This window comes from Symphalangus syndactylus, chromosome 14 (genome assembly GCF_028878055.3).
Source record: "Symphalangus syndactylus isolate Jambi chromosome 14, NHGRI_mSymSyn1-v2.1_pri, whole genome shotgun sequence".
Classification (NCBI taxonomy): Eukaryota; Metazoa; Chordata; class Mammalia; order Primates; family Hylobatidae; genus Symphalangus; species Symphalangus syndactylus.
Genome location: NC_072436.2, coordinates 36866679 through 36885980, shown reverse-complemented (window position 1 = coordinate 36885980; position 19302 = coordinate 36866679). Strand labels below are relative to the sequence as shown.

Genomic DNA, 19302 nt, shown 5'->3' with positions numbered 1-19302 from the left:
ATCATCTGATACCCTGTGTTCCCCATTCTGCTCAAGTTTAGCAAAAGGCCCACATGTTGGAGCCTTTGGGTACTGGGTCCTAGAATTGCTTTTTGTTAACTGTCAGTTCTGCTGACTTTCGCTTTCTCCTATTAAGTATTATTTATTCAGCCCAACTACTTGTATTTCCTTTGGGTTAAGAGGGAAATATTCCGTTAAACATTTAGCTTCTAGATTTTGCTTTCTTTGGGGCATTCATGGGGTTGCCACAGAGTTGTTCTCTCATAGCAGATTCTGCGTGTATAATGTGCTGTCACACAGGCCCACCACAGGAGAGCTATTATGTAAAAGCTTGGTGGGACCCCAAGGGGAGGGGCAGTTCTAGGGGCAATTTCTTCAGTTTACCCCTAGTGTCATGTCTTGCGCCCTCTGGCCTCTTTCTCTTTGAGGGACATCCTTACCTTCACCATTAAATCATTCTGAGAAACAGTAACATTTGAAGCCTTCTTGCATACCTTCTCCCCTGCGACTCCCCTCTTTAGCCACCTGAATTTGTTACACAGGATGGATCTTGGCTGGCCCAGTGCTATAATAATAGCCCCTCCTGGCTTGGTCACCAAGTCCTGTGGCACCTTCCTCCTCCACATCTCTTGGTTGGCCACCTTCCGGCCTTTCTGGCTGTGGCTCACCTCCGTCACCCCTCACTGCACTGATCTCAGTGGTCTTTTGACTACCCTGTCCCTTGGCCTCTTTCATCCCAGTATGAGCTCTCCTACTTAAGAACCACTTAGGGCCATCCTCTTTTGTGTAACATAAGAGGGCCTGTTTCCTTCCTAGCTGCATCTTCTGCCCACTCTTCCCCAGGCCCCTGTAATCCAGCCCCAGCACACACCTCTCTCTGTGTGTCTTGGCATTACCTTCTTTCTGTCTGGAATGCCGCCTCTTCTCTCTGTCCTGTCTCCAGAGTCTTAGTCATTCTTCGAGGACCCATTCATACATAACCTCCTCAGGGAGGCCTCCCTGATTTCCTGTGATGGAGCCTGTGGTTTCCTGTCCAGGATGCGCAAGGTCTACTGCAGCTCCTCTATCACAGCGTTATTTGGTATTTTGAGTATTTGGGCATTTTCAGTTTTCCTAGCTGGATTATTCATTTAAAGAGGAAAGCGGCTGTGTTTTATTTATTTTTATATTCCCAGTGCTTGGTGTATGGAAGAAGGTTATGAAATTTTTATTTAAAGGATTGTTAGGTAAACAAAGGAAATTAGACAACCATACAGACCAGCCCTTCTCAACTGAGGTTCTACAAGAGACTTTTGCCCCAATACTGTCAGGCAACCATTGTATGTTATGAATTAACTTCTCTCCTTGCTTCTGGAATGATTCTAGTTATAGATCATTCCTGGGAGAATTGAGAAAAATCTATTCTTTTTTGTAGGACTTCATTCCCGAGTGGAATGCACCTTGAATGAGGCTGGTGTAAATAGCATGACCCCCGTCATGATAATATATCTATGCAAAGAGCAGAGGCTGACAGAATACAGACCAGAATGTTAACAGTGGGTATCACTGGGTTGTAAGATAACAGTGATTTTTAAATGTTCTGTTCTTATATTATTTTCTGAAATTTCTACTTGTGTCCTACCAGGGTTTTTAAAATATTTCTTGGATAAGGCAAATCAGAGTTTCTAAAGCTGGTCATCAGTTGAGAGTAGAGTTCTTGTTTTTAAATGTAGCTGCCTACATTGTGCCACAGGGAGCTGGGAATCACCAAGCTGAGCCACGCAGCGTTGCCCTTGGAAAATCAGGCATTGGTGTGAGGATGGCTCCAGCTGTTAGCTCTCTGGACCTGGGTGTCTCTTCTTGCTGCCACTGGACACTTTGTGAATTGAAGGGCTAAGTTTCTAGCAGACATGGAAGCACCAATAGAGAAATTACCATACTCCCAACTCATATATACTGTATTCTCAAAAGCAATCCTAGAGGTTATTTTTTTTCTTAATAGCTAAGAGTGAACGTAAATGGGGAAGTTAAGTCTGATAGGAGTCTTACAGGTTAATTTTTGTTCATCACCTACTGTTTTATCCAGCCCTAGTTTCATTCCTGAGGTTTGAATTTGTTTGACCTCACAGAGTCATATCCTTCTCCTGCAAGAATCTACCAGTGGATACCGAAACAAGTAGATTTGATGATAAACAGGATATTTACTTAGTCTCTAAGTATCTCCCGTCAAGTCACTTATTAATTACGAAGGGAAAATTGTTCACTCGACAGTGGAAAAACCTGGCGTCTACCACCTTAACCCTTAAATCAACATCACATGCCTCCTGAGAAGTGCTTTGAGAAGGGCACAGGATCACTTCTGTGATATTCCAGCCAAAAATGCATAAGTTGAATCTAATCATGAAGAAACATTAGACAAACTCCAGTTGAGGGACTTTCTACAAAATAATTGGCCTGTACTTTTCAAAAATGCCAAGGGCATGAAAGATAAAGGAACGGTTTCAGATTAAAGAAGGCTAAAGGAACATGACAGTGAATGCCAAATGATCCTAGACTGGACCCTGTAACAGAAAATAAGAAAATAACATATATTCTTACTGTTTTTGTTCTAAGGCCATCACTGGGACTAGTGGAGAAATTTATATAAGGTATTTAGGTAATAGTACTGAATCAGTGTTAATTTCCTAATTATCATTATGCTGTGGTTGTTTAAAGGAGATGTCTTTGTTTTTAGGAAATACTAAAATATTTAGGGGTAGGTGTCATCATGTCTTCAACTTTCAAATGGTCCAATAAATATGCACACAGTATACCAATGGAATGGCAGCACAAATGTAATAAAATGGTAACAACTGGGGAGTCTGGTTAAAGGGCAGATGGAAATTCTTTATACTATTTTTGTAACTTTAAGTTTGAAATTATTTCAAGATAAAGTTTAAAAACTGCAGCCTCCAGGTCATGGGTGCTGTGGCCAGTCTAGCATCAGAAGCCACCATGGGGCTTTTCAGTGTCTGCCCTTTCCATGGTCATTACAGAAGTCATGCCCACAGCACTGAGCTTTCTTGCAGAATTTGTTTTGTCTCCTCTGGTACCATCAGAAAACAGTGTAGAGGGCCTGGCGTAGTGGCTAACACCTCCCAGCACTTTGGGAGGCTGAGGCGGGCAGATCACTTGAGGTCAGGAGTTCGAGACCAGCCTGGCCAACAAGGTGAAACCCCGTCTCTACTAAAAATACAAAAATTAGCTGGGTGCGGTGGCACACAACTATAATCCCAGCTACTTGGGAGGCTGAGGCAGGAGAATCGCTTGAAACCTGGGAGGCGGAGGTTGCACCGAGATCGCGCCACCTCACTCCAGCCTGGGCAACAGAGTGAGACTCCATCTCAAAAAAGAGGAAAAAAGAAAAAGAAAAGAAAACAGAGTGGAGGAACACTTAACAGTGTGGCTTTGCTGAACCGGAAGGTTCCTTCCAGCCCCCAGCCACCCATTGTCACTGCTATTTTAGGGGACTGCAGTCCTTGTAGCTGTCCTCAGGCATCTGGTCAACCAACTCTGACGCATACATTTACCTGGTTTAGACTAGCCCTACAGCTGCCTCTGAAAGAGGCTTCCCGGGCAGAATATAAGTTTTAAAATATAGTTAAACACATTTGAGAGTGTTTATGCACAGAGATCAGTGCACTTCACCAGGGTGCTTTGGTGGAGCCCTTGGAGGGTGCGTTTTATCCAAATCCTCAGCATTTGCCAGTTAAAGATGGGTCTCTCCGCTACCTTGACAGAACTCAGGTTGTATGTTTTGGCAGAAATTGCGAATTTATTATGTCCTGCATGATGAAGAGGGTCCTTCCTCAGCCCCACTTTTAAAACCCAGCTTAGGGCAACCTTCTACACTTCTGGCTGGAACCTCTCCTGTGGGGAGGGGAGCAGGCGGCAGGTCTTGGAATCAGAGGAAGATCTCTGAGTTGCTGCCTGTAATCGCTTTGTGGGTAGGTCTGCTTATAAGAATTCGCAAAGAGGAGTTCCTCTGAAGCTCCCTAGCCCCAGGAAACAGAAAGAAGAACAGTGCTGGGGCTTCTCTTCCTGTTCCTGTCTTTTCCTTCCAGTTCTCCCTTCCCAGAATTTCCTGTCTCTCAACCTCCACTCTGTTTTTTCCGCCCCAGTGTTCCCCTACTCTCTTTCATTTTTATTGTCTTAAATCCATCTTCTCCCACTTATTCCAGCTTTCTGGTTTTCTCCCCTAGATGGCTGTAACATATTAGCATCCATTGAGTAAGCTAAGCTTCATGTTTCTTGTTCTTCCTTTGAAATGTAGATGAGTGAGAATCATAACATTTTGTTGGAGGAAGGAGCCATAGAAATGTTGTCACCCTTGGCCGGGCGCAGTGGCTCATGCTTGTAATCCCAGCACTTTGGGAGGCCGAGGTGGGCAGATCACGAGGTCAGGAGATCGAGACCACGGTGAAACCCTGTCTCTACTAAAAATACAAAAAATTAGCCGGGCGTGGTGGCGGGCGCCTGTAGTCCCAGCTACTCGGAGAGGCTGAGGCAGGAGAATGGCGTGAACCCGGGAGGCGGAGCTTGCAGTGAGCCGAGATTGCGCCACTGCACTCCAGCCTGGGCGACAGAGCGAGACTCCATCTCAAAAAAAAAAAAAAAAAAATGTTGTCACCCAACCCTGCTTTCTACAGATTAAAAAACATCCTCAAAGAGACTGAGTGATTTGGCTGTTACCAAATAGCTAAACAGTTGAGTATTTCGTCTCTTTGCTCTTCTCTTTAAAAAAAAAAAAAAAAAATCAGGCAAGTGTGGTAACTCACGCCTGCAAATTCCAGTACTTTGGGAGGCTGAGGTGGGAGGATTGCTTGGGGCCAGGGGTTTGAGACCAGCCTGGGCAATAAAGCTGAGACTCTATCTCTACAAAAAAATTAAAAATGTAGCCAGGTGTGGTGGTATACACCTATCGTCCTAGCTACGGTAGGCTGAGGCAGATCACTTGAGCCTAGGAGTTCGAGGTTACATTGAGCTGTGATCATGCCACTGCACTCCAGCCTGGGTGACAGAGCGAGACCTTGTCTCAAAAACAACAGCAGCAACAAAAAGATCCATTTGCCATTTTCTTCCATGGTGGGTGGGAGACAGTCATTTTATATTGTTCCCCTAGCCTCCCCTCAACAAAGACTTATGGTGGGTCTTGTTTGAAAAAGGATCTCAATCCCTGTTTTCCATGTGCCTGGTGCTATCTGGACATTGAATAAATGCCCAATGATTATGATACTTGGACACCTGGAAGGTCTGGTCTTCACAGTGGTCTCTTGTTAGGACCATGGTGAATTTGGGTTAACTTTGTGTGGGGATCTAGTTGCAGGCCACTGATCATTCATTCATCTGTTCATTCACTCTGCAGGTGCTTGTTAAATGCCTTTTATATGCTAGGTACTTTTTACATTCCTGGATTATAGCAGTGAACAAAGTGGACACAGTCCCTAAGCTGGGAGTCTTGTATTTTAGTAGGGAGAGCAGAGAATAGGCAAATATGTATCAGTGGCAATGAATGCTATGAAGTAAAGCAGGAAAGTGAGGGGGTGGAAGTGGTGTTTTACAGAGAGTGGCAAGGAAGGCAACTTTTGAATGAAAACCAGAACGGAGATGGTGGGGAGGGAGCCATCCAGAGGGGCAGCAGAGGAAGGGCAAGTCGAGCATGAGGCCCCCTTGGTTGACATGGAGTGAGGAGGAGAGTGTGAGATAGGTGGAAGCGGAACTGGGCTCTTAGAGTAACTGCCCTCCTGACATCTTTACCACTTCAGTAAAGTCTTGGAGAAATCCCATCGTGCGTGCCGGGCACATTATAGTTTTAGAGAATGTTCGTATAGTCCAAGGGCTCAGAATTAATTGCATTAACACTTTTACATTTATAAAAAGCAGGCAATTGAATGATAGTAATGATGTGTTCTCAACACTAGAGGAATAGTAGATTTGAAGTAGATTAAAAAGCACAAGAATCATTGAAGTGCTTGCATCTTGGTTGATGGTCAAAATTAGTACAGTATTGATTGTGCATTCACACAGCAACATTTTATTTTCTTCATTGCAGAAGGTAGGTCCTCATAACTCTGCTCAGTTTGTAGGAGAATCTGAAAATATATAGGCTAAAAATCTGTTGTTAATTACACGTGCTTTCCTCCAGCTGTGAGAAACTTGCTGGTGGGCAGGATTTCTCAAAGTGCTGCACCCACGTAACACTGGGGAACTTGGTTAACATGCACAGTCAGCGTCCTCACCTGGACCTACCACCAGGTGGGACATTCTGGGGATGAAGTGTGGGAATCTGCATGCTTTGCAGCCTCTTCCAGTGGTTGTTTTTTTGTTTGGTTGGTTGGTTGTTTTTGTTTGGTTTTTGTTTTTTTGTTTTTTGTTTTTTTCTTGAGACGGAGTTGCTCTGTTGCCCAGGCTGGAGGAGTGCAGTGGCACGATCTCGACTCACTGCAACCTCTGCCTCTCGGGTTCAAGCGATTCTCCTGCCTCAGCCTCCCAAGTAGCTGGGATTGCAGGTGGGCGGGCTGGGTAATTTTTGTATTTTTAGTAGAGATGGGGTTTCACCATGTTGGCCAGGCTGGTCTCAAACACCTGACCTCAGGTGATCCACCTGCCGCAGCCTGCCAAAGTGCTGGGATTACAAACATGAGCCACTGCACCTGGCCCTCTTCCAGTGGTTCTTGTACATGGGCAGGTTGGAGAATTCCTGGGTAGAGACAGTGGTGTGGGTGTTTATAATTTAAACTGAACAAATACTAGGAGCTAGTGGGAGATGGTTGGGTGTGGTCTCAGCACTGGCACTTCCTCGGTGCTTTTGATTTCATGGGTGAAATTTCACACTCCTAAGAGACAAATGAGACCCTGCCCACCCAGTTGAAATTGGAAAGTACCATACAGTGGGGGTATTTTTCCTTTTGGTGGCAGGAGTGGAGTGAGATGGTTATAAAGAGGCCCTGCTGCAGTTGTGTCAATCCAGGAGTGAGTGCTTTCCTCCTACGTCTGTGTACAGCTGTGCACTCTGCATGGATGGGCCAACTGCTCTGCCTGGGTCAGTGTGTGGATTCAGGCCCACGTATGTCTGTTGGCTTAGGCACCATTATACAGGTGAGGACACAAACACATTTCCCAATGAGTCAAGAATTTTTGAGATTGTGCAATCCAAACAAACCTAGAAAAAGATTAGATATTAAAATTTGCGTTATCAGTGTTTATACCACAGGCAATATTGCATTGTCTCATTACCCTCATTGACTTTAAAAATAAGGCCACATGGAAATTTTAAGGTACACAATGACTTTATCCCAATGGTTAAAATCGGGGTGATTTCGCCCTCCCCGGGGGACTCTTGGCAATGTCTGGAGACATGTTTGGTTGACAAAACTGGAGGGGAAGAGAAAGAGGAATAGAGATACTACTAGCATCTAGTGGGCAGAGGCCAGAGCTGCTGCTGAACATCCTGCAATGCACAGGACAGCCGCTAGCATAAACAATTACCTGGTCCCAATGTCATCAGTGCTGAGGTTGAGAAACCCCCAAAAAGATCAATTGAGTACCATATATCTGCATTATGATAGATTAGGATTCTACATGAGTTTTGATGTAAAAAAGAGTTCTGCTGCTAAAACTAGTTTGAAATTAGCAACCTAGATTATACAAAGATGACAAGCTGCTTGGGAGGACAAGGGAGGACAGGTTGACTTCTGAAATCATAAGAGAGAAGTAACGTGTCAACAAGAGCTCCATAAGCCACAGAGAAGGCCCGGGGCTGGGGTGCTCTTGAGCATTTCCAACTAGAGCATTGCCCCCTGCCCCGCCCCAAGCTGCTGCTCCCTCTTGGGGAGGGGTAGAGGAGAGTTTAGTTTAGAATATGCTTGCACTCCCTGGATCCTCGCCTCTGGCCCCAGCCCTGCGGCTGTTGTCATCATACCCATGGGTGGTGTCGGTGAGCCCACCTCGGGAACACACTCTCTGACCTCACTGTGTGGGTGCTGCATGTCAGACACACTTCGGAAGATCCCTTTTCCGTAAAGCTCTCTCCACGCTGCTGTAGTTACAGTCCCGTTATTTCTCAGGACCTTGGGTTTCTGGAGAGCTGGGTCTTGGTCCGTCATCTTTACGTCCTCACTTAGAGGGCTCCATAGTATGTTGGAGGAATCAGTGAAACTTCTAGAAATTACACTTTTTTGTGGATACAATGGGCGTACCTATGTTACTTATAATTAGGTTAAAGTGATTTTAAATGTATTTTGTTTAGGAACTAGTGTGTTGCTTTCTTAAATAATGGTCATTTCAAAGTCTGAAACTAGGCTTGAAATTGGCACATGAGAATTCCACATTTTGTTTAATGCCTCCTTTCTTTCTCCCCTACTCCTTCAAGGTCAGTTTTCCCAAAGTCAAGATAGGCCTGCACTTTGTTCTTCCACTTGGGGATCTTACCTCTTTCTAGTATCCCTTAACTGTCTTCTTAATTCAAATAGCCCCAGGTCCTTTCCTCCAGCTGTGGCAGACCCTACTAGTGCCTATTAAAGCTTCTCTCTCTCCTCCTTTCTTACTGACAGAACCCTAACTTTATTTGGGCAAGCAGACTGCCCAGCTTATAGAAAGTTCCCAGACTACTCTGCAGCTGGGGCAGCCGTATGATGGGGTTCTGGCCAAGGAGATGTGAATGGAAGGCCATCAGGGGTCTTGGGAACAGTTTCCCTGATCTAGGAGCTGCTGCTCCCTTCCTGCATCTCCCTCTTTGCCTGATATAGGAGCTGCCCCTCTCTTCCTGTGTCTCTCTCTCCTCTGGCCTGACTGGGGCAGAGGTTGACCACGTGCTGATGCTGGAAGAGCAGAAGATGCCAGGAGCTGGGGACATCCTGGCATCGCAGAGCCGCTACACCAGCCCTGGTCTGCTTGTCCCCAGACTTACTGTTCTGTGAGAAAAATAAATCTCTTCTTGGTTAAAGGCCACAGCAGCCAGGTTTCTATTACCCAAAGCCAAGTGCAACCCCTGCTGATGCTCCAGCTCAGGTGCCTCCTGGGGCATCAGGCCTGGTTCTCAGCTGTTTGTGGGATTTACCAACCTGGCAGCCCACAGGCGTTTGGGACTCCACAAGGCCAAGCTGAACTTAGTGTCTCTATGGCGTTTTCTCCTCTTCGTGGCCTCTCTGCAGAGGGCTCCTGTTTCCTCCCTGTGACCTGAGTCATCCTCTCCCTTGACTCTCGCCTCATCTGATCCATCCCAGGTCCCCTCCATGCTGCGCCTATGGTGCCCAGAGCACTGTGGTAGCCCCTCAGCAGCCTCCCTCCTCCCCTGTCCCCACTGCTGCCCCATGATTTTCTCCACGTTTCATGTCCCATTCCTGAATAAAATCCTCCAGGGCCCCTCATCATCCATGATCTTCTTGACCTTGACCTTGATCTACCTTGACCTTGCTGACCCAACTTCCCATCCTAGAAGCAGAGCCTGGGACAGGGGTTCAGGGACTCCTGATTTGCTGAGGGAGCTCCCAGGATGAAGAGAGTAGGGCCGGGCAGAGCTGAGCAAAGTTGTGGTCTCAGCCCAGAGCTCGGGGGCTTGAATTGCTCTCACGGTGGTCCCATGTCCAGGCGAGGGGGCCAGCCTTTAACACGCCAGTCATTCAGTGTCTGGGGATGGAAGGCAGATGTGCAGAGAAGGGGACACCCGTGTTCTAGTAGCAGCCAACATTCAGTGGCCACAGCAGGGCCACAGTGCTGCCTGCACCCCCCAGCCCCACCTTGGGGCAGGACTTGCTTGGCCCCTTCATTCTGTCTGCCCACAGCACACCATGTCTTCCCTCCTCTCGGCCGCCCCCTGTGCCGCTGCTGTAGTTGTAGCTGTTGCATGTTGTTGCTAGGCGGTTTTAACCTGCGTGCATCCCAACACTGTCTTCTTGGCTGAGGTAAGGCTTCCTGCCTTGTCTTCTGTTCTCCTTTGCCAAATGGAATTCTTCATCTCAAACACAAAACTCCAATGGTGACTTGAATGGCTGTTTTCTCCCTTTCCCACGGATGGTAGGTCCCTGGTACCAGTCTAGGTGCACGGGAGAGGGCAATTCATTTGTTCTGCACAGTGGGTGGCTTGGGGCCTACTTCAGTCAGACCTGCTGCAGAAGTTCCACCCTGCCCCTTGCACGTTCCCAAGTACCTCCTGGACATTTTTTTTTTTTTTTCTTGAGATGGAGCTTTTCGCTCTGTTGCCCAGGCTGCAGTGCAATGGCACAATCTCGGCTCACTGCAACCTCCACCTCCTGGGTTCAAGCGATTCTTCTGCCTCAGCCTCCCAAGTAGCTGGGATTACAAGCATGTGCCACCACGCCCAGCTAATTTTTGTAGTTTTGGTATAGATGGGGTTTCACCATGTTGGCCAGGCTGATCTCGAACTCCTGACCTCATGTGATCCGCCTGCCTCGCCTCCTGGACATTTTCATGTGGTAATTTATCATCTCAAATTCATCGTCTCCACTCAAGGACAAAAACTGACTTCCATTCGTATTTCTTTCTCTGATTGGGACCGAGGTTTGTCCCTGTGTGCTTCTGTTCATCACCAGTGTTGCTTTTGTTCTGGCTCAGAGACCTCTGTCCCCATTCCTTCCCCGTCCCCCTCACCAGGGTAGGCCTCGGGCTCCCCTCTTGCCTGGACACCACAGTAGGGAGGGCCCAGGATCCTGCCTTGTCACCCACCCAGCATGCAGCAGACTAGGCTTCCTTGTCTCCTGCTGTGCTCGGAAGTCCTTCTGCTCTTGGAATCCTCCCACCCCACAGAGTGTGCTCTGCTGGCCATATTAGCCTATAAGCTGCACCTGCTCGCCTTCCCACACAGTCCACTGCAGCCATGTTGGTTTATTTTCGGCTTTCCCAACTTCAGATTTTTGTTTATAACCGTCTGTGCCTTGGTGTGACTTCACTATTTTAAAAAGCAGCCCCCTCCCAACATTACAAATACCCTCCTGTTGTTCCAGGTCCTCCCCCTCCTGACCACCTTGCTGCTGGAAAAGCATGGGTGTGGAGATGGGTAGATGTGGGCTGGAGTTCTCAGCTCTGTATCTACCCATGTGTGTCCTCTGGCAGGTTAAATGCAGATAACAATCCAGTGATATAAGTTTTTTAGGATGTATTGAAATCATATGTTGGCTTATCCCTCTCAATAAATATCAGTGCCTTACTCATGCACCAGTGATTATCTCTACAGTTAATTTGGCAATTTATCATGTACTGCTTTATGGCATTTATTCTACTCTTATATTAAATGGTTAATTCTTTTTTTTTTTTTTTCTTTGAGACGGAGTCTCACTCTGTCACCCAGGCTGGAGTGCAGTGGCGCGATCTTGGCTCACTGCAAGCTCCGCCTCCCAGGTTCACGCCATTCTCCTGCCTCAGCCTCTCCAAGTAGCTGGGACTACAGGCGCCCGCCACCACGCCCGGCTAATTTTTTGTATTTTTAGTGGAGATGGGGTTTCACCGTGGTCTCGATCTCCTGACCTCGTGGTCCGCCCACCTCGGCCTCCCAAAGTGCTGGGATTACAAGTGTGAGCCACCACACCCGGCCTAAATGGTTAATTCTTAATTTTGAAGAAGTTAAATGTCTTACAAATTGACTGAAAGCCCAAATTTGCCCTTATATTTCTTCATTAAGGCCTTAAGAATTATTGAAAATACAGAAATAAGTTCTAGTGTTTGATAGCATAGTAGGGTGCCTATAGTTAACAGTAATTTATTGTGTAATTCAAAGTAACTAGAAGAGAAGATTTGAAATATTCCCAACACAAAGAAATGATAAATGAGCCTCGGCAGCATAGCCAAAATTAAAATTTTAATTTTTTAAAAATTAAAAAAATTAGCTGGGTATGGTGGTGCACACCTATAGTTCCAGCTGTTTGAAGGGCTGAGGTGGGAAAATTGCTTGAGCCGGGAGGTCAAGGCTGCAGTGAGCCATGATTGCACCACTGCACTCTAGCCTGGGCAAAAGAGTGAGACCCTGTCTCAAAAAAAAAAAAGTAAATAAATGGTTGAGGTGATGGATATCCTAATTACCCTGATTTGATCATTGTAAATTGTATGCGTGTATCCAGATATCACATGTATTCCATAAACATGTAGGATTCTAGCACTTTGGGCGGCCAAGGCGGGTGGATCACCTGAGGTCAGGAGTTTGAGACCATGGTGAAACCCTGTCTCTACTGAAAATATAAAAATTAGCTGGTCATGGTGGTGGGCCCCTGTAATCCCAGCTACTTGGGAGGTTTAGGCAGGAGAATCGCTTGAACCCGGGAGGCAGAGGTTGCAGTGAGCCAAGATGGTGCCATTGCATTCCAGCCCGGGCAACAAAAGCGAAACTCTGTCTCAAAAAAAAAAAAAAAGTGTACGATTATTTATCATTTTAAAAAGCACGTAAAAAAGAATTATTTTTTCATATGGGCCCTTTAAGAAGAATCTGTTACCTTTTAATATGTGGGTAGAAAAATATAATTTTAAAAGTCAGACCTTTTCTGCATAAAGGTGGTTGCTGAAGCCATGATGCGGAGGCTGTTCCTGGCAGCCTGAGTGAGAAGAGTATCAAATTGTTAAGCCCTGGGGATCCTAACTCTTAGGAGATGAAAAAGGAGAACGAGGAGGGAGCCACAGGACAGAAGAAGATAGGCCAACCTTGTGATGGCCTGCCAACAAAAGCCTTGGAGGAATGCCTATAACCACCATCACTTCCAAAACTCTCATAAGAAACTGCATATTTATTCAGTAAACAGATATGGATGCCCTTTATATGCCTCTTCCCATCCGAGGCACTGTGAAGACAGTGGTGTGCAAAGCAGAGACTCCTGCTTGCATGGAATCTGCATTCTAGTGGGGGAGACAAGACAAATGTGTAATTCAAAAGTAAAAAGCTTATGAAGAATCACATGTCTCATGATTAGTGTTATAAAGAAAAAAGAAAGCATGCATACAGGAATATCCATATAAGCAATTTTGGTAAGTAGGGCATGTCTGTAGTTTTATTATTCTAACCCAAGCATTGACATTATGTAAGTTAATTGAATTAAGGAGAGGGTCTCGTTTGCTTAACTGAACGGAGGCTGTGTGTGCATGTGTGTGCATGCTCACCATTGGCTGGGTGGCTTTAGTGTGGGGAGTTATTTGTGATACCCTGTGTCTCTAGCTGAAGCTGCAGTGCCAGAATAGACCAGGTGAGAGAGTGTGAGCCTTCTGAAGGGAGGGGCCTCCGTCATCCTTTGTCCATCGGGGATTCACTCACCATCTCTTTGGAAGCCCAGTGAGGCTTCCACAGAAAGGGAGCAACCCGGTTCCTACCCCCTGAGGCAAACTGGACTTGCTGAGTGCCGACATCCTTTATTTTGCATCTCCGTAAATCTGTTTTTTTCCAGTTCAGCAAACATGTGATACTTTCTTAGTGAAGTTCCTCATGATTTGTTTCTGCTTTTTAAGCCTAAATGCTTAATTTTTGGGATATTTTTGTCCCATACTAAAGAGATGATCAAGGGATCCTAAAAATATTTTATTTGGGTGATTTTCAAATGTCTTCTCATAGCTTAAATTTCAATCATAGCTTAAGGATTTCCTCCCTAAGTGAAAATAGTTTCAGTTTTTCAGAAATAGAACTGGTAAGGTATGGAATTCAGGTAGTAAAAAAGAAAAGGAATGCAAAAAGAAATAAATTCACTCACAATTGCACCACCAGGCCATGCATGGTGGCTCACGCCCATAACCCCAACACTTTGGGAGGTGAGGCGGGAGGATCGCTTGAGGCCAGGAGTTTGGGACCAGCCTGGGCAACAGAGAGAGACCCCATCTCTACAAATAAACAGACAGCTGGGTGCAATGGCACATGCCTATAGTTCCAGCTACTGAGAAGACCAAAGTGGGAGTATTGCTTGAGCCCAGGAGTTTGAAGGTGCAGTGAGTTATGATCACACCACTGCACTGTTGCCTTGGCAACAGAGCAAGACCCTGTCTCTAAAAAAACAAAAACAAAACAATTGTACTACCTGTTGATGACAGGTGTACTTTCTTCCAGATACCTCTATGCCTATAATTACCTATGACTACATGAACATTCTTCCCCTGAAGTCTGATCGTTTTTTGCTGGTTAAAAGCATAATTGCCGGCCGGGTGTGGTGGCCCAGGCCTGTAATCCCAGCACTTCGGGAGGCTGAGGTGGGTGGATCACCTGAGGTCAGGAGTTTGAGACCAGCCTGGCCAACATGATGAAACCTTGTCTCTACTAAAAATACAAAAATTAGCTAGGTGTGGTGGTGCGTGCCTGTAGTCCCAGCTACTCAGGAGGCTGAGGCAGGAGAATCGCTTGAACCCGGGAGGCAGAGGTTGCAGTGAGCTGAGATCACGCCACTGCACTCCAGCCTGGGCGACAGAGTGAGGCTCCATCTCAAAAAAAAAAAAAAAAAGTTTAATTGCCAGCTGGGCATGATGGCTCACAACTGTAATCCCAGCACTTTGGGAGGCCAAGGCTGGTGGGTGGCTTGAGCCCACGAGTTAGAGACCAGCCTGGGCAACATGGCAAAACCCCGTCTATACAAAAAAAAATACAAAAATTAACTCGGCATGGTGGTGTGTGCCTGTAGTCCCAGCTACTCAGGAGGCTGAGGTGGGAAGATGGCCTGAGCCCAGGAGGTCAAGGCCACAGTGAGCTGTGATCACACCACTGTACTCCAGCCAGGGTGACAGAGCAAGATCCCATCTCAAACCAAAAAACAAAAGTATAATTGCTATTGAAATTTATGACACAGTTATTCTAGCAATTAACAAAGCATGCCCCTGATTCAATGTTCATATAATCCAACCTTCAACTGCCACCTTTTCACCGAACAGAAAATTGCAAACAAAAGAAATGAATGAAAACAGTCCAGATGGTGTCAAGGTGATCATGACTTTCAGCTGATAGGGCCTGGCTTCTCCAGGGGATCATGGAGAGGCCACTCCGCCGTTTGTCTGTTGTACCCAGCTTGGCCCTTCTCTTGTGATGTTGAGGGACATGGAATCCACATGGTCCCTTGTAAATCAGAAGTAATGCCTGCTGAGCTGAAGTAGAGGGATTTGATGAAACTTCTTGGGAAGTCAAACTCTTTTTTTTTTTTTTTTTTGAGACAGAGTCTCGCTCTGTCACCCAGGCTAGAGTGCAGTGGTGCAAACTCTTATACTGTGGAGGCTAAAGCAACGCCATCTTGGATGCTAATCTTCCATGTTGACTTCTGACTAACCCCAGTCCCAAGAAGGCTTCTAAGGTTTCTACTTTCATATACTTACTGTAAATCTTGCCCTTAGGTCAAAACAGTCTTGCTGTTATACCATAAGTCCTGCCCTTTGGCAAATTCTTGCATTTTCCTGAGGGTTGGATGTCAATGTGCTATACATTCCTTCAATATGGTATTTAAGACCTGGGTGTATATGCCCTCAGTCTGGGGAGTAATAGCATGGGCAACCATTATCCTGTCTTGCCGCCACCCAGGACATGGCGTCTGTTCATAAGTCCCCATCACATGTTTCTTTCTGAGAAACTGGATTCGTCAGCCTCTTCCTTGGCCTTTGGGGGTGGGTTTGCATATGCCTGCCCACCACAGAGCACATACCTTTAACAGATATATCCCAGGAGGTAACTACATGTGTAGATCAATAGATTTTTATAAAACTGCCTTTTTCTTATATTTTTCAGTGTCAATAAATGTTAGTACTGAGTACTTTAAGCTAGTGCTTCTCAAACTTTAATGTGCATATGAATGTCCCAGGATCTCATTAAAATGCTGAGTCAGCAAGACTGGGGGCAGGCCTGAGACTCTGCATTTCTAACCTGCTTCCAGGTTACACTGATGCTGTCGGTCAGAGACCCTGCTGTGTAGCAAGATCTTAAGTACTGTAGAGTATTCATGTAGTTTGTGCTGTCATTTACCAACAAATTTCCTGCTGTTGGACATTTTAGATGTTTCATTTATTATTATTTTTTTGTAGAGGCAGGGTCTCACTATGTTGCCCAGGCTGGTCTCAAACTCCTGGCCTCAAGTGATCCTCCCATCCCAGCCTCCCAAAGTGCTAGGATTACAGGTGTGAGCTACCACACCCAGCCATTTTAGATGTTTCAATAGAGTTTATGCTTTATTCTTGCCATTATAATTTCTGTTAACATTCAGTTTTAGTTTTACTCTTAATCAGTATTGAGAAAATGCTTTTCTTGGAAGTTTATCTTGTTTGATGACAGGCTACAGACATGTAATGCACATTTCATTCCATTCGAGATGTTTCTTAAGGGGCTGCTGTGTGCCTATCTCTGTCCTAGGTGTTAGGGATACAAAGGTGAACAGAGTTCTGGCTCTGCAGCTCATTCCTCCAGGAGTCTGCAAAAGAAAATTCAGTTCATTTTGGTAAACAGAGATAGGGACGTGCCCAGGGATGGGTGTGGTGTTGAAAAATGACCTCAGAGATAAGGAAAGAGATGCTTGAGCTAGGTTTAAGGATGAAAAGTAGCTCACCAGGCAGATTGTTGGGTGGGATTCCAGATTGTGGGCACATCATGTGCAAAGTCACTGAAGTAACAATTTGGCACATCCAGTTTTCTAACAGTACTTCTTTGTGCAGTGTGATAGACAGGTTTGTCACATGGAGTCACAGAATCTGAAATAAGCTGGGAACCAGTAGGCAGATATGTATTTTTGAAAGATGGCTTTGAGGCGATAAAATTGAGATCAGGGCATTCGAGGTAAGTGATTTCTATTAAAGGCATGTAGTGAACAGGAGAAATTCAGGAGGTATTATTGGCAGGCCCTGGGGATTGACTGGGGTTGAGAATGAAAGTCTGGTTGACCTGCAGGTTTTCATCTTATGGCTGAACAGATGGTTCAGATACCAAAGAATGAAAGGAATAGGAGAAAATGCCTGGTTCCATTTAGGAATGTTGCTTGAGGTGAAAATAGCAAACAAGTCATTAGGTATACAGGTCTGGGCTTAGGTGAGAGGTCCACATTAGAGAGATGGATTTGGTCTTCAGGGAGCCATTGTCACCCCTAGTCTGAAGCTTGTACTTGTCACAAAGTTGCTGGAAGTGCCACGGCATCTGCTGCCTAAAAACCCAAGAATCCGAATGCCCACGACTGCTGCAGGAGTCACATGTAGACACCTTCCCTTGCCTGCTACTACTGCTATCCAAAGCTTCACCAAGTCGGGGGAAAAGAAAGATTGTCTCCCAGTCTTTCACTAGCACATCCTAGGATCACAACTTTATGAGAAGCCAGCTGGTAAGAGAGAGTTCGGAAAATATTTACAGGCTTATAGTCTGACGGGCAGAATAGAACAAGAGCCAGAGCACTGTCTGGCTCAGCAGTAGAGCACCTGGAGGCGGAGACCCTGGAGTCTTTCTCATACTCTTACCACAGTCATCTTTGTTCTCTGGAGGTCCACTTTGGTGTGAACTGAGTATCATTCCGGTCATCTCAGAAGTTTCCATTTTAAATATGCACAGGCTACAGGTAGCCTGCTGGTTCCCACCACTTGGCTGACTGTACATGAAGTAACCACAGAATTGTGGTGTTTGAAAACCTTCCAGGATCTCAGTTGTTCTAACTTCTCATTTAATAATTCAGCAGATTCTTCAGCAAAGGTTTATTAATAAGGCCTTCAACACTTATTGAAACTATTTTGATAGAATTATACATAATGATAAAAACTGTTGCTACACAGAATTAGAATTAAGGAGTTAGGGAAGAGATTGTTTACAGTGGCAGAAAAAAAAACTTGAATGCCTGTTTAGTTTAAGATAAACAGATTTTTTTCAAAGAAGATGGCAAAACTCTAACGGGAAAAATGAAGTGAATAATGAATGAGATATAACTTCTTCCATCCAACTAAAAACTATAGTGAAGACATTATTTCTTAAATTAATATATGCATTTATTATAATAGTAACTAGTGCCTATATTAGTTAAGATATAATTTTGCCTTTAATTAACAATTCCTTAAACAAGACAGAAGCTTATTCCTCTATCATAGACCAGTCCAGAAGTAGAGTGGCAGCTCTCTGCCCTATGGGGTTGTCCCAGGGGCCCCAGCTCCTTCTCTTGTTGTTCTGCCATCCTTGAGTAATGTCCTCTCTGTGTGGTCCAGAGTGGCAGATCATGGTTCATATTTCAGTCAGGAGGAAGAGGGGATAAAGGAGAAGCCAGAGTATGCCAAGGGATGCACCTTGAGAATTGCACAGGTTGCTTCTACTCATATCCCATTGGCTAAAACTTAGTCTTGAGTCCTAGCTCCAAGGGAGACTGGGAAATGTAGTCTTCATTCTGGGAGGTACTATGCCCCACTAAAAACCCAGAGCTCTATTAAGTTGAGTTAGGGGAAAGTGAATATGGGGGAGATGGAGCAGTTTCTACTACAGTACTCTTGGAATATTATTTAGAACTTGAAAATTGCTAATAAAATTATTTCAAAAGAATAAATAGGCAGGCACACTTAAGAACATGTTTTTTAAGAAAAGTGTTTTTAAATTGCCATATTCTTTTTTTCTTTTTTCTTGATGTAACACTTCTGCTTTTTTTTTTTTTTTTGAGACGGAGTCCTGCTTTTTCACCCAGACTGGAGTGCAGTGGCGCAATCTCGGCTCACTGCAAGCTCCACCTCCTGGGTTCACGCCATTCTCCTGCCTCAGCCTCTCCGAGTAGCTGGGACTACAGGCGCCCGCCACCATGCCCGGCTAATTTTTTGTATTTTTAGTAGAGACGGGGTTTCACCGTGGTCTCGATCTCCTGACCTCGTGATCCGCCCGCCTCGGCCTCGCAAAGTGCTGGGATTACAAGTGTGAGCCACCGCGCCCGGCCAACACTTCTGCTTTTAATGTAACTTTCTTTCTAAACTTTTTTATTATATAAATTTTAACCATACACAGAAGTGGGGAGAATTGTGTAGTGGGCCCTAGTACCCATCTCCCAGTTTTAGTAAGTTATCAGCTTAAAGTTAGTTTTGTCTATTCTCCTCAGCCCTCCACTTATCCCCTTCCTGAGTTCTTGAAGCAGATCTCATTTTCGCTATTTGATCTGTAGATATTTCTGTATGTAGCTCTAAAAGGTAAAAGGTCCTTTTTTAAAAAAAATAAACTTTAAAGTTTAGGATAATTGTATTCACATGAGGTTGTAAAACATAATCTAGAGAGATTTTGTGTATGCTTTACTCATTTTCCCCCATGATAGCATCCTGCAAAACTGTAGTACCATATCATAGCTGGAATCTGACATGGATACAGTCAAGATGTAGAACATCTGCATCCTCACAAGG

The 19302-nt window shown here is 45.2% G+C and overlaps 1 protein-coding gene across 3 annotated transcripts in view; it reads left to right on the top strand.

The window, feature by feature from the left end:
• ST3GAL5 (ST3 beta-galactoside alpha-2,3-sialyltransferase 5) overlaps positions 1-19302 on the top strand; it is a 53161-nt gene that overhangs the window by 8940 nt on the left and 24919 nt on the right. The window lies entirely within an intron of this gene.